This window comes from Phaseolus vulgaris, chromosome 8 (assembly GCF_051622355.1).
Source record: "Phaseolus vulgaris cultivar YP4 chromosome 8, ASM5162235v1, whole genome shotgun sequence".
Lineage (NCBI taxonomy): Eukaryota > Viridiplantae > Streptophyta > Magnoliopsida > Fabales > Fabaceae > Phaseolus > Phaseolus vulgaris.
This window is the reverse complement of record NC_143505.1, coordinates 24,445,680-24,453,072: the sequence shown is the minus strand read 5'-3', so window position 1 is coordinate 24,453,072 and position 7,393 is coordinate 24,445,680. Positions and strand designations below refer to the sequence as shown.

Below are 7,393 nucleotides of genomic sequence, written 5' to 3'. Positions count from 1 at the left end.
GTGGTGTGATAGGCCCACACAATCCTTGGCACCTCTTCCGCCCATGCTCCTTTGGCTTTCTTGATCCTCTTCTTCAAGCGTCTTAGCAAAATTCTATTTGCGGACTCCACCTGTCCGTTTGTTTGTGGGTGTTCGACTGATGCGAACACCTGTTTGATGCCCACTTCTGCACACAACTTCCCCAGTTGCTGGCTTGCGAACTGGGTACCATTATCTGAAACCAAACGCCTCGGCACCCCGAAACGACACACGATGTTTTTCCAAACAAAGTGCTGTACCTTAAGCGCAGTAATCTGTGCCACTGGTTCTGCTTCTATCCACTTTGTGAAGTACTCGATGGCCACTATCAAGTACTTCATCTGCCTTATCGTTAAAGGAAAAGGCCCCAGAATGTCGATTCCCCATGTGTGGAAAGGCCACGGGCTATAAATTGATCTCAACTCCTCCGGTGGCGCCTTGTGCCAATCAACGTGCATTTGGCACTGCTTGCATTGCTGGGCATACCTCACACAATCCTCCCTTACCGTCGGCTAGTAGAACCCTGCACGGATCACCTTGGACGCCAAAGACCTCCCCCCTACGTGACTTCCACAGATCCCCTCGTGAAGCTCCGACATTATCCTTGTCCACTCGCCTCAGCTCACACATGATAGAATCAGATGTGTGAACCCGTGCCTGAACAATGCTCCATCCACGAGAGTATACCTCGCGGAGCTCTTCTTTATCCTCTTGCCCTCTCCCGGGTCTGCTGGTAGGATCCCGTTTTCGATGTAATGCCTATAAGGCGTCATCCAAGTGTTCCCCTCTTCTACGATGCACACCTGCATACAATCCTCTTCTTCGAGCGAAGCCGGGTAAACACTAATACTGGGGACCCTCGCCGTGTCCTGAATCAAAGACCAATGGCTCTTCGGCTTTCCCCAAGCTGTGAAAACATGGAGGATGTCCACCCTATTGTCTGTCACAAACGTTCGTGGCGCCTTGAGGGTCTCCTGGATGACCGTCATCTGCCTTCCCCCCTTGCCTGAGCTAGCCAGCTTGGTAAGCAGGTCAGCTCTGGCATTCTGATCCCTTGGGACGTGGACCAACTCGAATGCCACGAAGGCCCCTTCAGGACCTGGACGTACTTCAAGTATGCCGCCATTTGCGGATCCTTAGCCTGGTACTCCCCAGTTACTTGCCCTGTGACCAACTGTGAGTCGCTCTTTGCCAGCAAACTTCGCGCACCCATCTCCTTAGCTAAGAGCATCCCAGCTACGAGGGCTTCATACTCTGCTTGATTGTTGCTAGCTTTGAAAGAAAACCTTAGGGCCTGCTCAATCAGCAAACCCTTTGGCCCCTCCAGGACCACGCTGGCTCCACTTCCTTGCTGATTGGAGGACCCATCCACCAAGAGCATCCACTGCGAGCCTACCTCCATCTCTTGCTGTGTGCTTCCTGGCGAGAGTTTTGCCAAGAAATCAGTGTATACTTGCCCCTTGATGGACCCCCTGGGCTCACACTGAACGTCAAACTCAGACAGCTCTACTGCCCAGCGAACCATCCTTCCTGCAACGTGATGGGTTGATACCAAAAGATGGGTTGTTCTTCTTGGAGATTTGAAAAGGGTGGCGGAAGCAATGGATGTGATGGATCAAGGAGGGCTCATATAGAGCTATGGGTTCCTTGTAGGTACATGAAAGGTATGGAGAGTGATTGGTTGGGCATATCACTTGGAGAAAGGTGGAGGTGAAGATCAAAGTGTCTAACCTAGAGAGACTAGACAAGGGAGTAGAAGCTTGCAATATTTGGCAGCAATTTACTCATAAAATTGATCTTATTAAAACATGAGCCAAGCACCCCATTATATAGGTTCAGGTGCCTTGGAGAACAAGGAGCAAGGGTAGGAAGGGGAATACACAAAAGAGCGGCTACTAGGGTTTTGACTAAAGTCAATGTTGCACCCTAGGAGCAAAGTTCTAGAAGCTAGGTTAACTTCTTACCCTAAACGACTTTACTCAAGCTACAATGATAAGCACACCCCCCCATTATGCTAAATGAACCCTATTCTACTGAAATTACAAATAAAGAAACTAGCTCTCATGGCTTGGGCTTTACTTCTTGTGGTCCTCTTTGAACATATAAAGAAACATTTCTTTGCCATCAGTAGCAGAATCCCAATCTTCTTGAATCCTCTTTGCCATGGACCTAGTTGCTGGGCTTGAACTAGGGCCCAAGCTTGGGCCTCTTCCATCATCCCCTCCCTCTAGAAGAGGATTTGTACTCAAATCACATGCTTCTGCCTCTTCATCTTCACTACCTGCAAAAGGTGTTAGATCCATAACATTGAAGGTAGTATGTACTCCATATTCTTTAGGCAGGTCAATTTGATATGCATTATTATTTATTCTTTTGAGAACTTGGAAGGGGCCATCACCCCGGGGACTAAGTTTAGACTTCCTCTGATTAGGGAATCTATCTTTTCTAAGGTGAAGACAAACCCAATCTCCTTCCTCAAAAATCACCTCTCTCTTCCCCTTATTGCTATGTTTCCTGTATTTCTCTGTTTGCTGTTGTATTTTGTATTTAATCCTCTCATGCATTTTCTTTACAAATTCAGCCTTTGTTACTCCTTCCTTATGCACAAAATCTTGTGGATTAGGTAGAGATAACAAATCCAAAGGAGTAAGAGGATTGAACCCATACACAACCTCAAATGGAGAAATGTTAGTAGTTTTATGAACTACTCTATTATATGCAAACTCAATATGAGGAAGGTACTCATCCCAAGATTTGTGGTTTCCTTTCATGATTGACCTAAGCATAGTGGAAAGAGATCTATTTACAACTTCAGTTTGTCCATCCGTTTGAGGATGACAAGAAGTTGAGAAATTCAACTTAGTTCCAAGCCTTTCCCAAAGAGTTCTCCAGAAATGGCTTACAAATTTAGGATCTCTATCCGAAACTATGGTCTTAGGTAAACCATGTAGTCTTACCACTACTCTAAAGAAGAGCTTAGAGATGTTGGTAGCATCATCCACTTTATGGCAGGGTATGAAATGAGCCATCTTGCTAAACCTATCCACTACCACAAAGATGGAATCAAAACCTCTATGTGTCCTAGGAAGTCCTAATATGAAATCCATGCTTATATCTTCCCAATGAGCACTTGCAAAAGGTAAAGGAGTGTAGAGTCCGTGAGGCATTGTCTTAGATTTAGCTTTTAAACATGAAATGCATCTATGACAATGTCTTTGGACATCTTTCCTCATGTGTGCCCAAAAGAATTTTCTTTTTAAAAGCTCAAGAGTTTTATCAACTCCAAAATGGCCCATGAGTCCTCCTTAATGTGCTTCTTTAACAAGGAGTTTTCTATGTGTTCCTTGGGGTATGCAAAGTTTTCCTTCTTTAAATAAGTACCCCTCATAAACATAAAAACCTCCTTGTGCTCTATGTTGACACTCAGCAAAAGTGGGTGCAAAATCATGATCTTCTTTATAAAGTTTAGGTATGTTTTCAAATCCAAGAATTTGGGCTCCAAGTTTAGAAAAGAGGGCATGTCTCCTTGATAGAGCATCTGCCACAATATTTGTATTGCCCTTCTTGTATTTGAAAACATATGGAAATTGCTCAAGAAATTCCATCCACTTTGCATGTCTTTTGTTCAATTTGTGTTGACCCTTCAAATATTTCAAAGACTCGTGATCACTATGTATGACAAATTCTTTTGAGACTAGATAGTGTTCCCAAGTCTGCAGGACCCTCACAAGTGCATAAAGCTCTTTGTCATAGGTGGGATAGTTGAGGGCGACACCATGAAGTTTTTCACTAAAATATGCAATTGGATGCCCACCTTGGAACAACACAGCACCTATTCCTACTCCCGATGCATCACACTCTAGCTTAAAAGTTTTTGAATAGTTTGGTAAAGCTAGAATGAGTGCATTAGTGAGTTGAGCTTTCAACCTTTGAAAGGCTTGCTCATGCTTCTCCGTCCAACAAAATGGAGTGTCTTTCTTCACTAACTCATTGAGTGGTGAAGCTAGACTTGAGAAGTTAGGAGCAAATCTCCTATAGAAACTTGCTAGACCATGAAAGCTCCTAACATCTCCTACATTTTGTGGGGTTGGCCACTCTTGGATGGCTTTGATTTTCTCGGGGTCAACATGTACCCCATTTTTGTTTACTATAAAACCTAAAAACACTACACTATCTACACAAAAAGTGCACTTATCTATATTAGCAAACAAACTATTTTTCCTAAGCACTAAAAGAACCTCCGTAAGGTGACTTAGGTGAGACTCTAGGCTTTGACTATATACTAATATATTATCAAAATAAACTACTACGTATTTACCTATGCAATCCATAAGGACATGATTCATAAGCCTCATGAAAGTGCTAGGTGCATTAGTGAGTCCAAAAGGCATCACTAACCACTCATATAATCCAAATTTGGTCTGTCTTAAAAGCAGTTTTCCACTCATCACCCTCTTTGATTCTTATTTGGTGATATCCGCTTTTGAGATCAATTTTAGAAAATATAGTGGACCCATGCAATTCATCAAGCATATCATCAAGTCTAGGAATTGGATGCCTGTATTTGATGGTGATATTATTGATGGCCCTACAATCACAACACATTCTCCACTTGCCATCTTTCTTTGGCACCAACAAAACAGGTACAACACAAGGACTTAGACTCTTTTGAACCCAGCCTTTCTCCAACAATTCCTGAACTTGTGACTCTATCTCCTTAGTCTCCTTAGGATTAGTTCTATAAGCTGGTCTATTTGGTAGAATAGCTCCCAGAACTAAATCTATTTGGTGTTCTATACCTCTAACAGGTGGAAGTCCAATGGGTCCTTCCTTAGGGAATATATCACCAAATTCTTTTAAAAATTTGTGGACTTGAGAAGGTAGCTCACAAACTTTAGAAAGTGTGGCAGTGCATATATGTGTTCCTTTACAAAGAAGGAGGCCTGAAGGTTGTTCAGATAGAAGTATCTTTTCAATCTTATTTTCAAATTTTTCTTCTTTCTGAATGACCTTGTGGGAAGGAACACTCTTCTCCCACGCCTCAGCTTTCTCTCTAAGGTCTTTTTCTATTTTCTTTTTTTTCTCTCTCATTTTCTCTTTTTAGTTTCATTTGTACTTGGTCCTTTATCACTTGTGAGGGTGTTAAAGGATAAAGTAAAAATTTCTTTTCCTTATGAGTAAAAGTAATCTCGTTGGTAAGACCATTATGCATAACTTTCTTATCAAATTGCCATGGTCTTCCCAATAAGATATGACAGGCTTCCATGGGTACTACATCACATAAAATCTCATCTTTATAGTTCCCCATAGAAAGACTAACTTTTACTCGCTTGTCTACAGTTAGTTCCCCATCTTCATTGATCCATTGAAGTTTGTAAGGTTTTGGATGAGGTACTAATTGTAGATTAAGTTTTTCAACCATCCTAGTGCTACAACAATTGCAACAAGAACCACTATCCACAATGAGAGAACAAATGTTTTCTAAAACTTTACATCTTGTATGAAAGATGTTCTCTCTTTGTGTTTCATGGTTCACACTAGGGTGATTGTTGAGGGTTCTTCTGATCATCATTAATTCTCCCTCACAAGGATATGCCCCCTCACTATCTTCTTTCTCTTCTTCCCCACTAGACTCGTCATCTTGGATGCTATACTCACCCCTCTCTCTTAAGATCATGGTTCTCCTATTTGGGCATTTGGATGCTATATGACCCTCTACCAAGACACTTAAAGCACTGGATATCTCTACTGCGGGGTTGTGAGGTAGACACATCTTTTCCTACACGTTTTGGAGTTTCTTTGGGTTTATCTTTTGAAATATTATCCTCCCTTTCTCTTCTATACTCTTTCTTGGGATAAGAGTTAGAGTAAGAACTCTCCTTGCGACTTGATCATTTTCTCAAATTTTGTTGCTCAACTTTTATACAAAGTTGGATCAAGTCATTTAAGTCCCTATAGGGCAAGAGTTCCACTTTATCCCTTATCTCAAGATTGAGACCACAGAGGAACCCAACTATGGTGGTGGTTTCTTCCTCCCTAATAGAGGCTCTCATCATGTAAAGCTCCATCTTTTGCCTGTACTCCTCTACACTCATGTTCTTTTGTTGGAGTCTTTGGAGCTTGTCCATTAACTCTCTATTGTAGTATGAAGGAATATGGCGGCGTCTCAAGGCTCCCCTAAGGTCATTCCAATATTCTATGGGAGGGTCCTTCTGGAGGCGCCTATCTCTCTCTAGTGTTGTCCACCAATACATAGCATTCCCTTGGAAGCTTAAGGTGGCTAGGGGTACTTTCCTCTCTTCACTAACATGGTGGCAAGCAAAAAGTTGTTCTACCTTCATCTCCCAATCTAGATAGGTTTCAACATTTTCTTTCCCATAAAAATGAGGCAAGTCTACCATAGTCTCCTTTGGGTGTTCCCTTCTAGTTCTTCTAGGTGGAGGTTGATAATAATCATTAATTCTCAGACTCCCCTCAGCATGTGACTCACTCGACCTAGAACTAGATGCATGTGATTTTTTTAAGTTTCTAATATATTCATCCTTTTCTTTCACAATTTTCAACTCCTCTTCTAACATAGCAAGATGAACATCCCTTTCTTTTTTATCTTCTATGATTTGGGCCTCATGTTGCAATTGCCTATGTGATAGTGATTGAAAGTCTTTGGCTAATTGTTTTAAAAGAGATTTTATAGACTTTCTATCACTTTCACTTGGACAAGAAGAATGAGAAGACATGTTGAAAGTTATGTGTTAGAAGCAATTTACCAAAAGAAAGATAGGTGGAGTACCGTAGGTAGATTCCCAGGAAAGGGAGGTGGACCCCTTGGATCACTTAAGTACCAAGCCTTTCCTAGCCAGATTCTAATCCACAATACTTTCACAAACCCTTCTCTAAGTAATTCACTTAGAGCACAATGAAAGATGAAAACAAAGTTTTATGCAAGAAAACAATGTAAAGCAATAAAACACACAAGAATATTGCTATCTAGAAAGCTTTAAAACTAGTCGAATCCTAAGGTGAGGCTTCTTAGCACTTTGGAACCTTGAAGACAAACTCACCGACTAAAACGGATTAATCCACTAATTAATCAAAGTTCTTGCAAATTACAACTCAAAGAAATACAATGAAATTAGGTCAACAATTTTTTTATTTTTATGCACAAAAATTAAAGTCCTATTCTTTGCACTCCTTCACTTGTAGCTCCTTTGTGCATATTTGTGTATTTTTCAAGTGAGGTCCCTGCTTTGTCTCCTTAGGTTATTCAACCTCGAGTCTTTACTCCAACTCCCTTTTAGTGATATAGCTTTCACCAAAACAAAATTTTAGCTCCACTACTCACCAAAACACTTTTTAGGTAAATTCCACCAAAGAG

At 41.4% G+C, this 7,393-nt stretch overlaps 1 pseudogene; it reads right to left on the bottom strand.

Moving 5' to 3' along the window:
• Window positions 1-861: 861 nt before the first annotated feature.
• On the bottom strand, window positions 862-6,755 carry LOC137824796 (uncharacterized; annotated as a pseudogene).
• Between the last annotated feature and the right edge of the window lie 638 nt (window positions 6,756-7,393).